At 39.2% G+C, this 22,885-nt stretch overlaps 1 protein-coding gene and 1 pseudogene across 22 annotated transcripts in view; one reads left to right on the top strand and one right to left on the bottom strand.

Moving 5' to 3' along the window:
- The window catches only part of DLG2 (discs large MAGUK scaffold protein 2), a 2,140,731-nt gene that overhangs the window by 198,381 nt on the left and 1,919,465 nt on the right, over positions 1 to 22,885 (bottom strand). The window contains exon 1 of one of the 22 annotated variants that reach the window (XM_066369879.1): positions 13,831 to 14,069. The exons of 20 other annotated variants lie outside the window; for them this stretch is intronic. The gene's annotated coding sequence lies outside the window, so the exon portion shown is untranslated. Of the gene's footprint in view, positions 1 to 13,524; positions 13,558 to 13,830; positions 14,070 to 22,885 lie in introns of those variants that run through there. One more of the 22 variants, XM_066369897.1, reaches the window with a different exon arrangement.
- Positions 15,953 to 16,199, top strand: LOC136388901 (small ribosomal subunit protein eS27-like; annotated as a pseudogene).

Below are 22,885 nucleotides of genomic sequence, written 5' to 3' on the forward strand. Positions count from 1 at the left end.
CCTAATAGGAGCCAGGCAGGTATGGGTCCTGGGATTAGAGAGGTGGACCAAAATGACGTGGCCCTTTCCCTCAGGCACTCTTGCCCTTTGCTGCACTCATTCAAATTCTTCATTCCTGTTAGTTCACTTTAAAGTAATACTCTAGCCTCCGGCAGTAACTTTTCAATTCGGAAGACCATGTATAAAAGCAAATTGGTTTTATGCTTCAGTTGAAAAATCCAAGAAATATTTTATGCCACTGTGCCCCATGGGGAGTGTACTTTTCCTTCATATATATGTATGTATCTCTTTGGATATGTACATTTCTATGCCAAATGTATGCCTATATTATACATATGCAATATGTAAGTAAGGCCCACAGAAAGATACAACCCATTTACAAATAGGATGATACCCTGGCCCTTCAAACTTAGACCATTTAATTAAAACCAGAGTATGCCTTGTACCTTAACATAATGGTTTATGATTTTCAAGTTTAGTGTTGGTCCTTTGGTTTTCTTAAAGCCATTGTTAAGGCCCCACAAGTATGATATATTTATGTCCTGAGACAGAGAGAAGACAGATAATCATTCCAACCTTGAAAATAAAGGAATGAACAAAAATTTTATAGCAAATTTAAAAAACTATCAGGTATTTCCCAGCACCCAGAACAGTGCTAAACAAAGTGAGCACTAAATAAATATATTATGAAACTGAACAAAGGAATAAAAGAATGAGTATTTAAAATTGCAGAATTCTTTGACAAGGCAAGCCAATGAAAGTTTTAATAGGGAAAATGGCTATAATAGGGAAAAACAGTTCAAAAGCAAGTCTTGATCTGAATGGTAAAAAAGAATTCTAGGTGATAACAAAAACTAAAACACACATAAAAAGCCAAACCATACAGCTATGCTTTAAATTTTTTGGTCTCTCAATTCTTGGGGCAATGATGTACACTTTCGTACATGTAGCATCCCAGCTACCTAATCCAACTAGTTGATCCTGCTGCTGAAGTTAGGAATCACTTAACATTCAATGAATCCCAATGAAGATTAGAGATAAGTGAATGTTCAGTTAACCTCTACATTACCAATAGTCTCTCCAGACGCTACAGAACCTTCTTCAGCTTCTATGCTTTTATCATTCCTGGGCTTGTCCTACACATTACTAATAAAGTGGATATTTGGTGGTGGTAACACCCATGGGAGAAGAGGAAAGCAAGAGGAAAGACCAACAAACACTGAGTGCCTACCTTTTTCAGGCTCTGTGTTCAATTCTGGAAAACAACAATAACAAAACCACTCCATTGAAGGCTCTATATTTGGATACTCAATACTTAATAATGGAAAGCATAATAGGTCTTGGTGTACATAGCCCTTGTTTGTAATTGAGTATCAGAAAGTATATTTATGACCACAGAAGGAAATAGATCCCTTTGAGCTCACTCATATGCACACAGTTATGAAATTCTCCTTCTGTTGTCATTGATGTAAACATTTCATTAAGAACCCCCAGCAAATTCCATCTAATCTACGAAACAGGTTCCCTAGGGGATACCATGCATGTTTTAACAAGTTCATCTCATTAGATTGCTTCTGGGTGAGTATCTAAGAATTCTGAGGGATAGATGGATTCCTTTCTATCGTTAACACATACATGCCCAAACATTTTTAGAGAAAAAAAGTTGGCAATATAAATAAGCTAATATTTTCAATAGCAGTATACTACTTAAGAGTGCTTTGATGAAAATCTTCTTAAAACGATGGAAATGGATCAGATTTCTGTTTGTCTTGGCTGCTTCAGCGTAGTTTGGATCAAGGGCAAGAGCACTGACTTCAAAGGCAAGAGCACTGACTAAGTCATCTGGCAAAGCCCCCTCCAGTTTTGCTACTCTCCACTTTTCAGAGCTGTAAATTTTCATACAAAAGCACCTGCAAAGGGCCAAAAGAGTGTTCATAAGACTGTAACAAGGAAGTTGATGAAAGGCTCCTCAAACATTTTGTAAATTTATATGTAAAAATTAGGTTCAGTTATGATAATTAAAAGTTTTTTTTAATGTAAGGAAAATGTTTTTCTTTATATTTTCCCTATCTCTATGACAACTAAATAGTTTTGAAAAAAATGTTATCTTATTAAAGAATATGGCCTCACAACAGGGCATTGCTTGAATATTAAATGCAAATGTGTAAATTATCGAGTTTCAATCAGGCTGCTGTATTCCTGACTTTCATTGATGAGCAAATATTGCTTTGTATATAGGAGTTGAATTAAGGTCTGTTTCTTAAAAATTAGGTGAAAGTTAAAGAAATGAAGGGGAACCCACTGTTTGAATTGCATACCGTGATGTAGAGCTTGGAGGTCTGTAACCACTCCTTTACATTTCTACCCTTCTCTCCAACATTTCTGTGCCCCTCCTGTGAGCCAGTCAGTGAAAGACAAAGAAAAATCTCTGTTCTTACTAATGAGCTTCCTCCGGAAATGGTGACCCACGTGAACAGGAAATCTGAAACATGTCCAGATCATTTGGGGTACAGAGAGGAGATGGAATCGAATCTGCTGGTGGGGAAGGAGGAAAAAGGAATGTCTTCTAGGAAGATACAAAAAGTAATAATAGTATTAATAATGCTTATTTACTTCTTGTTTAATCTATATCCATACTTATTTTCCCTCTCCTGTATTATTTTAATGAAAATGATTTAATCTGTGAATGTCAGTGTGTATCTCTAAAAGAATCTGTTTAACATTATCAATACCCTCATCGCATCTAAAATATTACCAATAACTCACCATCAAATATCCAGTTGGTATTTAAATCTCCAATTATCTCATAAATGTCATGAAATTTTTTTGCAGTTTGTTTGAATTTGGATCCAATAAAGTTTATGAATTATAATTAATTTGCCTTGTAGGTGCTTCTCCCATGTCTCTTTTTTCCTTCTTATTTGTTGAAGTCTGAATTTTAAAGGATGAATTGGGGATAAGGAGAGGGGTGTTAAGAAATTTAGAAAAATGGGTAGACAGGAATAAAAATACTGCGAAGACACTGAGGCCTTCTTGCTGTCATTAAACACACAAACTCTCTAATCATTCTTATTTTAGAAACACTGCTCAGTATATACTATCTCCTTACAATATCCTTATCCATAGATAGAGTTAATTTCTGTATCAGCTTCAAGGTTCATCTCCAGAAATGATTTCCCAGCTTTTCATTTTCACCTAGTCTCCATCCTTCCTTGAAGGATGTATAATATGATGTCTATCCATTAACCATGCTAGATGCTGGGTACAAAGTATATATAAATGAAATCAAATCTCTGTCCCCAAGAGACTCACTTGTGAGGTATTTTGGCAAGAAGGGAGGTGATACCATGCTCTGGCCCATGATTGTATGTTTTCCCATATAGTTTAGTCATAGCAAGCATGTACTCATTGCTGTGAAAGGCATAAGCTGAAAACCAGAGTCAGAAAAAGATTTAATATAAAATCATTAATGAATAGTCTTGTTCTTTCAATTTCCACTTTATGATAGAAAGCAAGATTTTGTTAATGGGCTAAATACTTAGGCTGTGTGCTTTATTGCTTTTTCTAATGTTCCTATGTTATGCAAAGGTTATAAGAAGACTAATATTGGAAGATTAGATAATCAGATTATGAGTTGAGCTAGTTCCCTGTTGCTCACCTACATTTTATATTGCTGTTGAAGCAACTGAAGCGAGCAATAGAAAAATTAAATTACCCAGTCATATTTTAGAATGATGCTCTCAATTGTGGAAAGCTGAAGAACACTCTTTCATTCACTTAAAGGCTGTCAATATTTCCTTGAGCTTGCTTTTGGTCATTAAAAATAAAAAGGTACATCTTCCTATTCACCATGTTGGTACCTACAGCGTCTTGCACAAAATGGAAAAGAATGGATAACATATGGGCTGTCCTGCCACTTTCTAGCTGTGTGATCAAGACTTATTCTCTCCTTTTTTATTCAGGGCTGTAATGAAAGGCAAACGAGGTCATTGAGCAAAGTGTTTCGCACACAGTGGCAGTAAACAAATGGGGGATTTAGCTCTTATTTATTAAATGAATTAAAAAATTGTACATTCTGCCTTTTCCTTTATTCCTGTACTATCCAAATCCCTGACCAATTTTTCCCAGACAATCTTCAATAACATCTCCTTTATCACTCTGAAATAAAATATGCAGGGTTATTTTCAATAACTTAGCACCTAATTATACATTGCTTCTGAATCTGAATGTCATTCTCCTCAATGTAGCCACAAGCTTTCAAAAAATAAGATCAGTCTTACACAGAAGTGCTGTCAAAATATTTAACAACTAGCTGTGCCAGGCATTAACATTATTTAATCTTCTGTTAATCAATTAGCTCTTCAGTTGCTTGATCTGGGAGATGTGAAAAAGAAAGACCTGAGAGAGGGACTGGTCTAAACTAGCTCAGAGGAGCCAGGGTAGAAGTGATTTACCAACAAGAATTTAAGTACAGTAATCCCCCCTTACCCAGTTTCACTTCCTGTGGTTTAAGTTAACTGCGGTTTAAATTACCCACGGTCAAATGCGGTCTGAAACTATTAAATGGAAAATTCCAGAAATAAACAATTCATAAGTTTTAAAGTAGGCACCATTCTGAGCAGTGTGATGAAATCTCATGCTGTCCTGCCCCGTTCCACTCTGTACCACCCAGGATGTGAAACATCCATTTGTCCAGCGTCACCACGCTGGATGTGTTCCTCGTCTGTTAGTCACTGAGTAGCCTTCTCAGTTATCAGATCACCTGTCATGATATGCAGTGCTTGTGTTCATGTAACCCTTATTTTACTTAATAATGGTCCCAAGTGTAAGAGTAGTGATGCTGGCAATTCAGATATGCCAAGGAGAAGCCATAAAGTGTATGCATGTGCAGGAAAAAAAACAGGATCTATAGGGGTGGTACTATTTTCACAGTCCACCGGGGCTCTTGGATCGTATCCCCCACACATAGGGGAGACTACTGTATTTCAATGGTTTTAGAATCAGAGCATTGTTTAGGGCCTGTGTATCAGTGCTAGTCTCTTTGATACCTCTTTGGCATCTCCTTCTTGTCAGTAGTGCAAAACCCTTGCTGATGAGATGAGAAATCCAGTGAATAAATAGTTTCTCTCGCTATTTCTCTACTTGTACAAGTCAACCTCAAAACAAACCAAAACAAAAAAGAGTTTATCAGGTTTGTGTTATGAAGAAGTAGTAAAGTTTAAAAAAAGTTTTGCCATGGGAGATTGGCAGTTTTTAATGGCTGGTTGACATATTTGCTTATCCATCACCCTTCTACTATATTTAGTTGCTTCTTTTTCTGCATTGAAGAGCTGTCTAATTTGAGGAGGAAGGAACCAGTGCCCCGGGGAGCATTTCTTACACGGTGGCTGCAGGCTTGTCTAACTTAAGCATGTTTTCTGAGTAAGTCAGAGGTCCCTCCCTGACATCGCTGGGCTGGAACACTTGTCCATGCCTGGCTGCATAGTTTCTGAACAGATTTGCTGCACCAGAAGAAAATGGCAAAAGGAAACATACTTCGTGTCTGGTTTTTGCCATTACCGAGTGTCTTTGAAAAGAAGCTAGACAAATGAGTATTTAGGAGTATGCTTATTAGGTAGATAGGTTGACAGAATTGAGACAAGTTTTCTGAGTAAAAAAGAACACTGTTTTATGATTGCATTTGAATGCCAGAAAGTCATGAACAATATATGCACACTTCCTATAGAACGTAAATAATAGTCTTGTCACTTCTTTTTCTATGCTGCAAAACTTGAAAAACAATCCAAAACACAGCTAATTAAATTTGGAGTCAGGAGCTTTAATGAAAACTGTGACAAAGCCCATTCAAGGACAATCTTCTATCCGGAAGTATTCTACTTTCTCAAAGGAAAGAAAAGGTGACCATTATCCAAGGCTAAAGAAAGGAATAACAGATAAATTACATGAACTATGAAAGATACTAAAGTCAAGTCTGATAATGTTGCTATAAAACATTGATATTTGGCTATTCTCATTTTCAGTATTATATATACACTCTATGATTGGCAAGCACATCTATTCAAAAGTACCCCCATTTGTCTGATACTAGTTTTTTTAGCCTTATAAACTTCATGACATCAAAATTCAAATAAATTTGAGGCACTGGATGAGTTATTAACTGCCTTGAACAGGTGTCATCAGAAGCATAAAAGGAGAAATAAAGACAGTAGTATGATCTAGCTCTGAAAGTTTATAATAGGGATCTATTGAACTGACTCCAAATCTATATTAAATTATAAAAAATAGACCATTTGATCATGGTTTAGCTTAAAATCCTACTGTTATTATTCAATAGCAGGTTTTGGTAAAACTGAAAGGTTAGGTTTTTTGCTAATTATACCACTGGGCAGATGGCTTCAGGCTGGTAACTTCTGCAACAGTGCCAACATAAAGATTAGCAGAGAGCTGAATGATTACCTGGTTAGTTTCCGTGACTGCAGAGAGCTTTTCTCCTCTGTCTCAAAGACTTTCCCTCTGTCTCATCTTGGCAAACCTCTACTCATCAGGGAAGTAAATTTAAGCATCATTCAATGCTTGGTCTTTTCTCCATTATACCAACTCTACTGGACATTTTGGTGCATTATGCGCTGTATGTATCACAGGTTGAAGACGGCTGTTGGATATGGGGCCAGCATCCATCACCACCACCATCCCTTTCTAACAGCAACAGCTGCCAGATTTTGTTTAGGAACGCATCAGGTCATTGGGCGACGCTGCCTCTATTCTGTTTCAGCTTCAGAATATGGTGATTCAGTTTCATAATCATGGGTAAGCCAGTCCATTCAAAATAAATTTTAGGGCCCATTTTCAGGATATCTTTCTGGCTAAATATGACTTACGACACAAATTCCCCAGGAACCTTTGACAACATCCTAGAATCACAAGGGCAGTTGGTCTTTGGATGCAGCTAATACCAAGACAGGCAGAGGGCCAAGGCCAAACCAAACCAAACCAAAACACAAAACAAATTTCTTGACCACCTTATGAGTCACAGTATCAGACCTCTTTAAACTGGCTTCAGTCTGTCCTTTTAGGTTACAGTCACCAATATATTCCCTTTCTCGAGCAAGTCAATTTGTCATGTTTTCTGTTACTTGCAAGAGAGAGCAGCCTGCCTGCTCCTGCTCTAGCATGGCAGGAATCACACTGTGTTAGAATTGTGGGCTCCCGTGTCCATTTGTCTTCAACTACAAGCTCTTTGAGTTTTAGGATTCTGATTTTCTGTTTTTGTAATCTCAGCATCTAGCAGAACTTCTGGGACTAGTTTATGTTTAACAAATGGTTAGTGATAGACAAATAAACAAACTATATATAAAACAAGCTGGCCTGGATTATTCAGACCAAAAAGCATCTCTCACAAGTATTTTGCATATTTATTTTTTGATTTGACTCTTCTTACAGAGTTAGAGATCTACAACATACCAATAACTATTTCCTAAAACTGTTTTTTCTTTTTCCTCTCAATTATATAAATTATACACGCTCATTATAAAAGTTCCAAAAATACATAAAACAAAACAAAAAAAGTAAAAAATATCAATGGGATAATCACCACCCAAAGTGTACACTATTAAAAGTTTTCAATGCAGAGGTTAAATTAATTTTATTTTGTCCTGTTATTTTTTTTTTTATCTCCCTGTACCATCCCTACTACCACCTCTGCTAGGCAAAATAAATGTGCTTCACATCTCAGTCATCACAGAGCCATTGGGGCTGTATTTACAGATTCGGTAAACATTTAATGTAGACACACTATGTGCTAAGTATTCACTGTGCCAAACTTTTTTTTTTTTTTAAGTGAGAGGAGGGTAGGTAGAAACAGACTCTTGCACATGCTCTCACCAGGAACCATACAGCAAGCTCACTAGGGGGTAATGCTCTGCCCATCTGGGGCCCTCTGTTGCACCTGGAGTCATTTTTTAGCACCTGAGCCAGAGGGCATGGGGCCATCCTCAGTGCCCAGGGCCAACTTGCTCTAATCAAGCCATGGCTGTAGGAGGGGAAGAGAGAGAGAAAGAGAGAGAGAAGCGAGAAGGGGAAGGATAAAGAAGCAGATGGGTGCTTCTCCTGTGTGCCCTGACTGGGAATCGAACCTGGGGCTTCCACATACCGGGTCGATGCTCTACCACTGAGCCAATCGGCCAGGACATGCCAAACATTTTCATGTGGATGACAGAATAGCTGTTTACTGGGATATAAATTATCTCATTTACATCTTCCCAACAGCCATGAGACAGGAATTACTAAATTTGCTTTATAGCTAAATAAAGCAAAGTTGCAAGATTTGGTGGGAGGGACTACCTTCTAAGATGCATTCTGCCTTTTCATGTAGAAAACTACAGTGCTTTACAATGATACAAGTAACAAAATTAAAAGCAAAGCTAAAATCGCTGTTAATTGCATAACATCTCACACTGCATTAAAAAATAAATAAAAAATCAAGAACTCCTTCAAACCTAAAGATTCTTAATAATTGCAGAGAATTTGCTGCCTGGAACTCCTGGTTGTTAGTTTTTATCTCTAATACAACAGAAGATGAAAAGGAGCCATTGGGAAAATGAGGGCCTGGACAGAAGAAGGGGCTATAATAATGATGGAAGGCCGCCTGACCTGTGGTGGCACAGTGGATAAAGCATCGACCTGGAAATGCTGAGGTCACCGGTTCGAAACCCTGGGCTTGCCTAGTCAAGGCACATATGGGAGTTGATGCTTCCAGCTCCTCCCCCGTCTCTCTCTCCTCTCTCTCTCTCTGTCTCTCTCTCTCCCTCTCTCTCTCCTCTCTAAAATGAATAAATAAAATTAAAAAAAAAATAATGATGGAAGGCCACCTAAAGCCCTTGACTGTCACCTCTGCTTTTCATACCAGCCTGGGAGGCAGAGCTCCACTGGAATCCTTCAGGCAGCCTTCCGTTGGTCCTTAGCACTAAGGGTTAGTTACAACCACCATTTAAAACTGGAGATAAGAAAGGGGTATCTGAAATTAGCAATGGTCTCTCCGAGCAACTATATTTTCAAATGGCATAAAAGACAAATGGCAGACCGTTTTAATCCAGCTGACCCCAAGATCACCAACGTTGGTCTATTCCCCTGAGCTAGAAAAATGGCCAATGTCTAGTCTTGATAAATCTGGCTGCTATCAATTCCAAAATGGAACTTAAAAAGCTTTTAGTTTGAAATCTTTGTAGCTTTGACCATTTTCTTTTCAAATAATTTTGTTGGCTTAATGGGGAAAGGTCACAAGTAAATATAAACAAAAAGCCCTACAAAACCAACCCTCTGAAATGTTAGCTTCACTGCACTAAAATATAAGTAAACATTTTTTAGTGCAGGATAGGGCTGTCTCTAACATTTTGGTGGCTCAGGGAAAAATCACGAGTGGAGACTCAGATGTGGGCAAGCCCCTCTTTTCTGCCATAGTTCTTTTCTGCACCACAAAGGACCTTTCAAGCATACGTGTGGACATCCCAACTCACAAGTTGAAACATGTGATCAAACCCCATGCCAAAAGCAGCCTCTTGGTTTCTCCTTTATACCCAGGGGTGAGCACACCATACAACTTTTGGAAGGCAGCTCAGGATTGTTTGGGGAAGAAATTCTGGGGTCCTTTTAATCTTGAATGTGATCTAGAAGAGCAAGATCCAAATGTGCCCATCTGCTGGGCCTACAGATCCTCTAAAGCTAGAGGCACAGAGGAAAGTGTCTGGGTCAAAGAGCTGTACTGACTCAAAGTTACTTTTAGATTTTATCTTGAATTGGGTAGACTTATCACCTTTTAGAATTAAAAAATGTTCTTATGTTAAAGAGAGAGGGAAGGAAAGTGATGGAGACAGAAACATCAATCCGTTCCTGTATGGGCCCTGATCCAGGACTGAACCGGCAACCTCTGTGTATGGAGACAATGCTCTACCCAATGGAGCTATTCAGCCCAGGTGATTTATGACCTTTTTAAAGTTCTCATCTTTCATACTTGATTTTATACATACTTTGTTGTGAATTATTAAAGATAGCTCAGGAAAATGTAATCTTTTTTAAAAAAAATTAAGTTTTCCATTGATTTGAGAGAGGGAGGGAATAAGAGAGGAGAATCAATTCATTGCATCACTTAGTTGTTCCATTTAGTTGTGCATTTATTGATTGCTTCTCATATGTGCCTTGACCGGGGATTAAACCTGTGACCTCAGTTCACTGAGACGATGCTTTATCCATTGAACCACCTGGCTAGGGCCAGAAAAATGTGATCTTGATTGGCATAGACCAAAAATGAGAGCAAAGGAAATCCCTAACTTTATTCTTTTATACTCCCTAAACTCCAATAGAAGTTAAATATGTGGGGAGAAGAATCAAAGCAGACAGAGGGCCAAGATCCCAAATGGAATCATTTTAGAAAGACACAAAGAGGAAGGGGGGGGAGAGGAAGTACTCATTTATTGTTCTACCTAGTTGTGCATTCACTGGTCACTTCCTGTATGAGCCCTGACCAGGGATTAAAGCTGTAACTTTGGTGTTTCTGGATGACACTCTAACCGACTGAGCTAACTGGCCGGGTCTAAAGTAGTCTTTAAATACATGCTGTTAAACCTTGTGTCCTTATTGAGAAAGGGAAGCAAAATAGAACCTATTTGGTAAGGCTGTGATGAACATTAAATGAGAAAATACATGTAAAAATATTCATATGTTGCCTAGAATATAATAAATGATATTTACTATATAATCAGGTACTTTAATGCAATGTCACAGCTGGCATTATGTCCAAATCATTGTTTAGCAAAGAACTTAGAAGGTTGTGATATATTATTTGGCATCAGTTTATTTTCATGCTCTCCATTTGAAATCAAGTTATTCTTTGAAAAATTATGTAAGGACTTTGGATGCCATTCTAAGAATTAGTTGAAAGTCAACCAGAAGGTAATAAATTATGTATTTACTAGGTTTCCCACCCTCCCCCTTTGTCTAGCTGTAGGAAGTATATATTGTTAACAAGAAATTTTTGTATACACTTCCTACTTACATACTGTGCATATTTCTTTCAAAAGTAACATCAGAATGAGTTAATATACAGGCAGTCCCCAGGTTATGAACAAAATAGGTACTGTAGATTTGAAAATATTTCAGTATTTACATGTATAGAAAGGTAAAAATAAATACCACGGTAAGACACATCTAAGTTGCATTTAGTAGGTAAATGTACCGGTTCCAACTTCCATGCAAATGCAATTTAAGAACAAACCTACAGAACCTCTCTCGTTTGTAACCAGGGGCCTGCCTGTATTTTAAAAAATTTAACTTGTCACAATAATGACCCAATAATTATTGGGTTCCCTTTGTGCCAAACAGTGTAGTGTTTGCTATAGTGACGTCATTTATCTGGTGTAATTTCTAACTTTCCCCTCCCCATTGTACAGGTAAGGAGAATGAGATGAAGACCACAGCGACACAAAGCCCCTGCCCTTCCCACTGAACACTGCTGGAGCCACGTCTCGGAACAACCCTCTCCCTCCCGGAGCCTCCCTAACCTCTGTCAAAGAAAACCACAAAATGAATTAAAAAATAAATAAATAAATAAATAAAAATGAAAAAAAAAAAAGAAGAAGAAAACCACAAGTGTCACGTAGGTAATGTGTCAATGCTTCCTTGGCTTTTAATCCCTTATAGAGAGACATGTCTGTGTGGATGTGTGCCCTCTCAGAACGTGCTTGTCACCATTCCTATTTGTCTTGCTATAAATTTAATTGAGAATAACTCATGCTAAATTTTCTTTTGTAGCCATAGAGCTATTTTCAGTGGGTAGAGAAGATGGAAAAACCACCACCAAATGAGGAGAAACTTAATTTATTGAAATTGGTACATTGGTTTATTTCTCCATAAAACCACTCTACTCAATAAACCAGATACAGCTGTGAAATAAACCATCGGCTCTGGCATGTGTTTTTTTTTAAATGTGATGCAATAAATGCCAATGTATAACACATTGCAAAGGTACTTTACAACTATATACATTGTTCTTGGCGTTGAGAAATATTAACACTTTTAGGAACCTTCAGCTGTATGTCCTGAGTTTACAAAGCCTCGCAGACTGGCAGGACCATCAAATGCAGATGTCTGTTTATACCTGCAATGATTTGCTGATTTCCTACCTTCATCATCATGGCTGTAGCCCAGAGGCTGTTAGCTGAACATAAGACAAAACGACATTTTACAGACCCCTTGTGGGGCAGTGGTTGTTGAATAGAAACCAAGTCTCAGATTACACACCCCTAAGTGCCAACCACAATATATCACTCCTCTGCTCTTTAAGCAGAAGTTATTCAGGGAAATGGAAAATATGGAAAATCTATTTACAGACAAAAGAAGTATGCCTGAAAAACGTGTTCCTGGAAAAAGATATATTCCACATTCCCAATTGGCTAAGTTTTGGAGCAGTCAGAAAGTACACCAGGAAAGGAGAAATAACTTTATTGGAAGTGTAGAGGTACTGATGACCAAAATATTTATCTGGAGAAAGCAAAGAGCAAGCTAAGTCCCTGGTGAAAAAAAAATGCATACTTTTTTTTTCTCTAAGAGATGCAAAATGAGTTGCTTTTTCTGCCGAGAAAGAGAATGTTCTTGTCTGCTACAGCTTAAGAGAAAATGAAATTATGTATAAGGTACAGGCTTTGAGCAGACAGTTATGGGTTTGGAAGAAGGTAGCTCCTTGCCAGCGAAATAAACCAAAATGTCAACAAGCCAGACACACTTGAAACAGTCAGAAAAATGTCTTGCTATTCCTCTCTATATTTAATATGCCATATGACACCATAGTTAAATCTGCCACTGAGAAAAAAAAAAGTATGTCAAGCTGTTGGTTTCCGTGAGATTTGGACAGAGGCAAAACAACAAGGCAGAAAGGAGTCCGGGAAGACGCGGCTTTCACTTTCCTCCCAGGGAGAAAATGACTTCCTGCAGCGCTCCGACCAGGAGTCAGCGCACACCCTGCCTGGCGCCGGGACCCGAGGCCAGGACCTGGAGCACACCCAGGTGAGGACCACAATGCAGCCTTCGGTAATTATTAATGAGAATAGGGAACTCAAGAAAACAGTCACAAGTTACACAAATACAACAGTCAAGCCTTCTGCATTTGTCTGTCCTGCGGGTGCATTGTATAGCTCTTTCTAAAACAATCCAGCCTTTTCTTTCACACCCTCTCCCACACCATCAACAGGCATGCCAAATGCAAATCTCCTCAGATTCTTATCCTGTCCCGGCAAAATGCAAGGACTACCACCGTCCTGAGTTTCACAACAAAAATCTCTACAGTGACCATTATTCACAGTCCCTCAGTTCTGTCACACAAAAGATCGCAGTTTGAATCTTGCTTTGCACAGGTTTAGCTCTGCTGGAGCTGGTTACCAGGCAAGCTGTCTGTTTTAAGATTTACCGAACACGGGGGAGGGTACGCTGGGGGGGGGGGGGGTGTGTGTGTGTGTGGACGAACCACCCGGAACATACCTCCTTTTGGCAGCTAAGGAAAACAATTTCGTGACAAAGCTCACCCAACAGATGAAACCGACAGAATGAAACCTGAGAAACTTAAGCAACCAAAGAAAGCAGCCTTCCAAGGATCAAGGTGAATAATTGATTTGTCGGGTTTGTTTCATCTTTTAAGCTATTTTGCTCATTAGAGGGCATTGTGAAACTTGTCAGAAGCTCGTACACTAACACACTCTTCTGACAGCAAGTGCATATCCCCAACTACCGATCCACTTGCCAAGCTTGTTCAACAACAACGATTAGCTACAAAGCCAAGGAACTTACCGAACGCAAAATTATTGGAACAAAGCAGGGAGGAGGCAGGAGGCACTAAAGGCAGCTTCTCAGTCTCCCTGGTGCCAGGTTCTCCTGTCTGCCGTCCGGTTCACACTTGCCTTTATAACTAAGACTCCGGCAGAACTCACTAGCGAAACCTGATGAATTATAAAACAGCCCCTCCTAGAATCTCATATTTTACATCACAGGGGGTGAGCATGTAGCATCCTCGCTCCCTGGGTACATATATTTCCTTGTAACTCACCCTGGTAAATATATCAGCCTTAGAAGCAGATACAGTAATTGGTGTTGGGGATGTACCAGCATTAACCAATAAGAGGCTTTCCCACCGCGGTGCCCTATCTCCATCCTCCTCCTGTGTTCCCCCATACCTTGTTGAGGTGGATCCATCCAACCCAGTGGGGGGTAGGCAATGATGGCAAAATGTGGAGGAAAGCCCCTGCATATCAAATGTACACATGGCGCCGTGTAGGACTCAGGGTCAATTCTCATAATAGTTCTGTAAAGATCAGCCCTCATATTTGCAAGCCATGTCACAGTGTACCAAACACTTTCACCCTTCCTGAGCCTCTCAGCAACCAGAAGAGGTATCAGTAGCGCTCCAGTATATGTGAGCCTCTAGGGCTCAGAGAAGTTAAGTGACTTTGTCCAGTGTTTACAGAAACTGAGGGATACAAGGTGCCTTAGAGACTGGGTAGTTCAACCTGCTCACTGTGCAGGCGAGGAACCTGTAGCAAGAGAGATGAAGTAGTAACTTGTGCAGGTCACACAGTTACTAGTATGATTTGAGCCTGAACCCAAACCTGGGTCTTCTGATGTCCAGGACAGTCTCACGCTAGCTACCTCTATAGCCCAGAAGCCTCCAAAACGGAAGGCACCCAGGAATCGGAAACAGTATCATTGATTGACAAAAAAAAAAAAAAAAAATCATTAACAGGCAGGCTGCAGGGAGGAAGAGCAGTGCTGTGTTTTTTGTTTCCTCTTTCAAAGTCTGAATCACTTCTTTAGCTTCACGGGATACCAACACTAGAAAATTGCTTTCAGTAATAGCAATTTCCTATGTGCCGGACAGCATTCTAGGTGCTTAGACTCATTTAACCTTCAAAATAGTCGTATGAGGTAGGTAGGCAGTGTCAGGACAATAAGCAGATGGACAGACTGAGATTCAGAGAGGCTAACCAATCCCGGGGGGACCACAGCTGCTAAGAGGCAGGGGCTGAAATCGGCTACAGACAAGCTGGTGTCACAGCCCACACTCAACACACCATTCTGTCCCAAGCAGTGTTTCACATCAACTGTCAGAAACAGATGGCAAAGCAAGCAGACTGATTTACTATGGGCTTTCATAGACAGTATGGAAAGCTCAGGGGTTGTGAACCACACAGACTTGTGTTTAAGCCCTGGTTTTGTTACTCCCTGCTCAGCCCCCTTTAGCTCCCCTGTTACTTCAGATTTGCTCCTCACTACAGTCAGGGGTCTGCTCACATGTTCCTCACAGAAGAACTCCCTGACATCCCGCAGAGAATAGCATCTTTCAGTCCCCTGTTATGCTCTACTTTCTTATTGGACTTTGTTTCTATTTATAGTACTTATCTCTACTTAAATCTGTATTTAACTTATTTTTTATTTAACTTTTGCTTCCACTGATGAGAATGTGACTTCCATGAGGCCAGGGGTCTGGTCTGTTCTGTCTATGGCACTAGAACAGGGTCCACCACATATCAGCTATTTAGAATATTTATTAAATATGTTCAAAGGCCCATCTAGACCATTTCTTAGTTATATATCTTTTGATAATTAAAACAAAATTTAAAACATTTTATTGATCTTAGAAAGAGAGAAAGGGAGAGAGAAGGGGAGAGGGAGGGAGATGAGACATAAATTTGTTGTTCCACTCATTTATGCATTTATTGGTTGATTCTTGTATGTGCCCTGACCAGGGATAGAACTTTCAGCCTTGGTGTATCTGGATGACATTCTAACCAACTGAGCTACCTGTCCAGGGCTATCATTGGATAAATTGCTTACTGTCCCTAAATCATAAATTCCTCAATTATAAATTTTCTTTAAAAACAACAGAGTCCAGCGGTGACGACCACCCCACGACACCATGCCTCTCGTTAAGGTTCTCCTTCACCCCTCTCTAGAAGAGAAGAGGAAACATAAGAAGCACTTGGTGCAGAGCCCCAGGCCCTACTTCATGGATGGGGAAGGCCCAGGATGCTACAAAGCCACCACCATCCTTAGCCATGCACAAGTGGTGGATTTGTGTGCTGGCTGCTCCACTGCCCTCTGTCCTCCTACAGGAAGACAAGCAAGACTTCCAGAGCAGCCCCTTCAGAAGGGCACAGCACTAAAGGCTCCTGAATGAAGATTAGTAGGGACCCATCCCGATAAATACACTTTGGATACCACAACAACAACCAAAACAAAAAAACCCTCCAAAGCAAAAAAAACCCAACAACCCCAAACAGCTCGTACCTTAACTCTGGTACTTTACAATGCATTCAGCTAGACCTGTGGTGGCGCAGTGGATAAAGCTTGGACCTGGGACATTAAGGTCACTGGTTCACAGCCCCCGGCTTGCCTGGTCAAGGCACATAGGGGAGTTGATGCTTCCTGCTTCTCCCCCTTTCCCTTTCTCTCTCTCTGTCTCTCCTTTCTAAAATGAATAAATAAAATCTTTTAAAAAACCACAATGCATTCAGCTTCTCCTATGGATAATTTTGATACAATAGTTCCAACAAGTCTATGAGATTGGTCTGTGGTATGGGTTACTCTGTATCCCTCCCAAACTCCTATGTTGACATCCTAATCCCCCAATGCCTCAGAATGTGACCTTCTTTGGAAATGGGATTGTGGCAGATGTAATTATTAAGTTAAGAAGCGGTCATACTGAAATAGTGAGTCCCTAATTCAATATGACTAGTGTCCTTATAAAAGGGGGAATTCAAGCATAGACATGTACAGAGAAAGAATGCCACATAAAGATTGGAGTTATGTGGGCATGTGGACATAAGCCCAGAAACCCCCAGAAACTAGGAGAGAGGCCTAGTAGTACCTTCAGAGGGACGGTGGCCCTACTGACACCTTGATTTCAAGCTTCTGGGTTCCAGAACTAGGAGACATCAAATTTCTGTTGTTCTAAGCCACCTCGATTGTGGTTCTTAGTAACTGTAACCCTAGAGTATTAATACAGTCAGATATTATCCTCATCTAACACATGAGGAAATAGCAGCCCAGAAAAGTTGAGGAACTTCCTCCAGGCTTCATTGCTAAGAATGGAGCCCGGATGTAAAGTGAGATCTGTGTGACTTCAAGGCACATGCAGCAGGGGTCCTAGAGGTGGGTCCCTGACCCATTGGTTCAGGGCAGAATGAGAAATATAGGATGCAGTGATTTTTTATCACATGAAAATGACCTTTTAAAATAAGATTATGACCTTTCTATTCTGTTTTTCTTCATATATATAGATATTGCTATTAGATTATCTTTTTATTTCTGAAACAATGATGGGGATAGTTTTTTGTCTTGTATTTTAACAATCTTCATTTTATTGGCAAGGTAAAACGTTTGCATTCTACTGACCTATACAATTTGTTCTAAAATGTTCCTGGTCTCTGAAACGTAAAAGTTTGGGAACTGCTCAAATAGTGGCTAAATGCTGTCACTTGCAGCCACAAAAGAATGCTCTTCACATGGAGTCATGTTTGTTGGTGGAGAGAATGTTTTTCTCTCAATCAGCTGAAAAGGCCCCTTCTGCCTACACACAAAATGACTGTGCTAATGGTCACAGTCTTTCATGCAACAAATTTGTATAAGTCCAATTAACAATATTTATAACTAAATTCAACAACATTCAGACTTTTTCTTTTCAAAATTCAGACCTGCTCCCCTCCTTCCCTCTGTCTGAATGAAATTTTCTATTTCAGTAACATTCTTGACTTGCTTTTGACTTGATCCATTTCCTTTTGGGTTCAGGACCTGTGAGTTTGTGCAAACATCTGAGGATTAAATGCAATCACCTCTGTTAAGGATCTAGAACATCTCAGAAGCTCTCAGTAAATGCTAATTCCCTTAAAGAAAGCAGTCAAGTTTTATTATCCAGGAAGAATATAGGACCAAAGGAGAGTTAGAGCAACTGGATGACTGGCAAGGCAAGGCAACCTGGCGAGTGTTCATGAACTTTATACTTTTGCTGAGCATTCAGTGATCCATATGACAGTTTATGGAAATTGTGGCAATCTATTTTTTTTGTGTGAATTTGTGTTCATGAATATGTATGGGTTTATATATGTATACACAAAGAAACAGAGATACATACTGATAAATCACACGTCACTGATATTAATTTGACTGGTGAGAGTATGTGTGCCCTCTTCAGTCTCTGAGAAACCAAGAAGGAAAAGGCCTTTATACAGATAAGAGTTTGATTTCTTAGTTTTATCATTATCTGGTTTCCTATACTCTATATTCACCAATTTTTCCTATCCTGGAAAAACTTTGTAGAAGTAAACGTTAACTCATCTATTTGCCAAAGTTATTTCAGACTCCAAATCAATGAAAGAGGAATTCCTTTCATGAGTATTTATGAAGACCTAGTATGTCCCAAGCACTATATTATTTTGTTGGAAGCCAGAACAATGTAGTCAAGTTAAATTTTCTTTCCTCTAAGGGGCTATCAGTCCAGGGAGTAACAAGCAGATAAGAGCTAACTACAGAGCTATATAGCATATTTTACAAACTTTCATTAAAGTGCAATAGATGTCCAGAGAAAGGGTATTCAACCTACTCACGTTGGGAGTGAGGTCAAGAAACCCTCCTGGAAGAGGTGATGGATGACTAGGAGACATCCAATAAAAAAGGAGATATCCAACCAGAGTGAGAAGCATGTGATGTGCAAAAGTCCGAGAGGCAAGGAGTTGATCATGAATCTCTGGGGACATGGACTTTTATCTATCAATTAATAACCTGAGTATATATGATAAAAAAAAACTTCAGAGTTTTTAGGAATACTAGAAAATAATCAAGCCTTTTTTTTTTTTTCATGAATTTCTTCAATGGAATGAAGGCTGAAGTGAAAAGTGTCAAGCATTATAGTTAGACTGTCCTGATTCATTCAAGCTGACCTTTGCAAGTTGCTCAGTGTCTCTGAACTGAACCTTGGTTCCTCAGCTGTAAAATAGGGATAATAGTACCTCTCTCATACAGGTGTTATTATGAAATTAAAAACGTAAAATACCTTGCTCCTTGCCTACCACAAAATAGATTCCAGAGTAAATGTTATTTCATGTCCTAAAACTTGTGTCATTGGCAATAAGACCTCCATCACTCATACCAAGTCTCATTTCCTATTAGGATACTTTTGTTTTCTTCCTAGACTTGTTGTGTCAAAACTTTTGACTTCTAACTTCATTATTTTTTAAAAATTTGAAGCACAACTTCTCATTATCTAAATATTTACATATATATTTATAAATAGGATACACAACCATAGTACTATGGCACAGTGCATGCACTGTAAACCTATACCAAAACAGAAATGTAAAGGCTGAGATAAAATAATCAATATAACCAGAGGGCTGTTATCTTTTTTTTTATTATTATTCATTTTAGAGAGTAAAGGGAGAGACAGAGAGAGAGGAGAGATGGGGGGGGGGGGGAGCTGGAAGCATCAACTCCCATATGTGCCTTGACCAGGCAAGCCCAGGGTTTTGAACCGGCGACCTCAGCATTTCCAGGTCGACGCTTTATCCACTGCACCACCATAGGTCAGGCTGGGCTGTTATCTTAAATCCTCTTAGGATATATACAACATCCACTTTGGGGAAAACTAAGAGTTCCCGGAGAGAAAACACCTAACATCATTTACTCGTGGAGCATCTAGCAGCACACACCAAGTACTAAAGAAACGTCTGGGGATTGAAGAGGCGATGCTGGGATGTTAGAAAGTAAAGAGAAACAAGAAAACTGGGTGGCCTACTCATGTCACTGCCTGTTCAAACTAGATTTTATATTTTTAATTTTAATATATATTTTAATAATAAAATTTTAATATAGTAGAAATGTTAAGCAACCAAAATGTAACTGCCTCCCTTCCAAATGTCCATGGCAAGTAGAAAGTTAATATATCACCTTTTTTTAAAAGGGCTAATAGTAATAATGGCCAATTGCTGAGGACTTATAAAAGGAAGACACTATGCTCATGACTTTACATGTACTTTCTCATTTGGTTCTTAGAATGGTCAGGGTACCACACTGCATCTTTTTAGAAGGTATCAGACATATTCTGGTGGATGCTGGGGGTCCAGAAAAGTCAAATCTGGCCCATTGTCTGTTTTTTAATACTCCATAAGCCAAGAGTGGTTTGAATTTTAATTGGTTGAAAAAAATCAAAGAAAGAGTAGTGTTTTATGGCATGAGACAATTATATAATATTCAAATTTCAGTGCCCATAAGGTTTTATTGGAACACAGCCATTCTCATTCATTTATGTATTGTCTATGACTGCTTTGACATGACAAAAGCAGAGTAGATTAGTTACAATAGAGCTGATTAGTTGGAATAGAGACCATATGGCCATAAAACCTAAAATATTTATTATCTGGCCTTTTACAAGTTTACAATATCCTGATCCTTAGTGTATGTGAATGGAGCCCACTGGAATTATGTGGGTTACAGCTTTCATGGTTGTAAATCATGGTCCAGATAACAATTTTATATGGAATAAGTCTTGGAGAGATTAAGGCACTGGTCATGTAATTAGGAAGTGGCAGATCCAGAGACCTTTAGGACAAAACTTTAAGGCTAGAATATGCCCTTGATTGTACATAGAGTTCATGTAGCCCTTTTTCGGCTACCTGACTCAGCTAGCCACTGCCAAGTAACATCCCACTGCCTCCACCATCTTCTCTCTCGTACCGATTTTAATATTGGTATGGCTAAGGACTGGATAGCGCGGAGAATAGGCTAGTGGAACGAAAGCACAATTCACTCCTCCATAACTACCTCCTTGAGTCTCTCAAATACACACTTGGTCCCCGAGTATCAGGCTTAAACCCTGACTGAGCTGAAAGTGATGAAAAGGACATGTGATGGAACACTGGAAACCTCATTCCCGGCTCTTTGCCTACAGAAACTCAGCCAGCTTATCTTCTTTCCCAAAGAACTTCCAATTTACACTGGCTCAGCTGGTTTTTTCCAGGTGCCCATAACCAGCTGTTCTGCCCACCTGAGATCACAATTTGATAGGCCACACTCTACATATGATTTAAAAAAATATTTTTTTTTAATTTTAGAGGGGAGAAGGGAGGGAGGAAGAGGGAGAGAGAAACACTGATTTGTTCCACTTATTTATACATCCATTGGTTGATTCTTGTATGTGCCCTGACTGGGGATCAAACCCACACCCTTGGTGTATTAAGATGATGCTCTAACCTGACTAGGGCAACATATGCTTTTCTATCCTGGAAGGTATCTCCCTTTTTTTCCAGCCTTTATTGTACCTGATCCTCCTGGGGGCTCAGTCTCATCTCGATTATAATCTGGATGCTGTACAATACAAGTCACGGTAACTTCTTCCTGAACAGTATCCTGGAGGCCCAGATATACTAACATAATTTCTGTGGCTGCCCAACAACAGCCAGCATTTTGCTTCTGAGCAAGAACAACTAACAGTGGCAAGGCATCAACTTAATAAAGGTATAAGAAAGCTTTCACATAGGTTAATCTCACTGAATCCTCACAGCACACAGAGATTCATTATATCCATTTTCTAGACAAAGACACTAAGAAGAGGAGGAATTAAGCAGCACATACTTCACAGGCACCTGGTGAATGGTAGGTCTGGGCTTCAAACCTGGAGTTGACTAAATAATTATCTGTTATTTCAATAAAAAAGCCCTCCATGAAGAAGTCGGGTTTTTTCCCTCCATTATAGTCACTAAAAAGCAAGCAAACAAAAACCCCTTCCACTATTTCCCCCCAAATCATGGCATCAATATTCCTTATAACTGGGACATAGCATAACATTCTGGCGTATAATGATGGGCAGGATTTTAATTTATTAACAGATCATTTTTTTTAAGTTAGAAATTAAGTTTAATGGGGTGACATTCATCAATAAGAGTTCATAGGTTTCAGGTAAACATCTCTATAGCATTTGAACTGTTGATTGTGTTGTGTGTCCATCATCCAAAGTCAAATCATCACCGTGACCTGATTTAAGCAACCTGATCCCTCTGCAAATCTGTATAATGGAAATAACCATTTGCCTACCTGTAGTGCTGTTGTAAGGGTTATAAAAAAATGTAATTATTCCATGTATATGAATTATTCAGAATAGGCAAACCCAAAGAGGCGAGAGTAAATTCGAGGTTTCCTAAAGTTGGGAAGGGGACTTGGGAGGAAATGGGGAGTGACTGACTAATAATGGGTATGAGTTTTCTGAGATGATAAAAATACTCTAAATTGATTATGATGATGGTTACATCATAACTGTGAATATATTAAAAACCAATGAGTTGTAGACTTTAAATGAATGAATAATATGGTATATGAATTTTAAAATAATGTAGATGAAGTGCTTGACACAATGTCTGGCACAAAGCAAATGCTTTAGAAATCTTCATCTTGTCATTATTATTCTGAGGCAGAGACTGGTCAATTCACCAAATCCATTTCTTCTTCGAGAACACAAACCTAGAATCCACCCCAGAAGTTAGGTTTGGCCATATGTCTGCACTCTGGCCAAGGGAATGTGAGCTCCAGCCAATGAAACGGAACAGGCTTGGCCCATGAAAACACTCCCCAAGCAAGCCTCGTGTTCTCTTTCTCTCCCATCAGCTTGATGCCAATGAATCCTTTCACCTTGGAAGCCACGGTAGAAGATGGAGGAGCCAGAGTATAAAAATCATCCTGGAATCTCTGCCCAAAGGAGAGTTAAAGATAAGTTTTGGACACCATGATAAAAAAACAAACAAACAAACAAACAAAAAAACAAAACAAAAAAAAAAAACAAAAAAACCCCCACTTCTATCATTTT

The sequence above is a fragment of the Saccopteryx leptura genome, chromosome 1 (assembly GCF_036850995.1).
Source record: "Saccopteryx leptura isolate mSacLep1 chromosome 1, mSacLep1_pri_phased_curated, whole genome shotgun sequence".
NCBI lineage: Eukaryota > Metazoa > Chordata > Mammalia > Chiroptera > Emballonuridae > Saccopteryx > Saccopteryx leptura.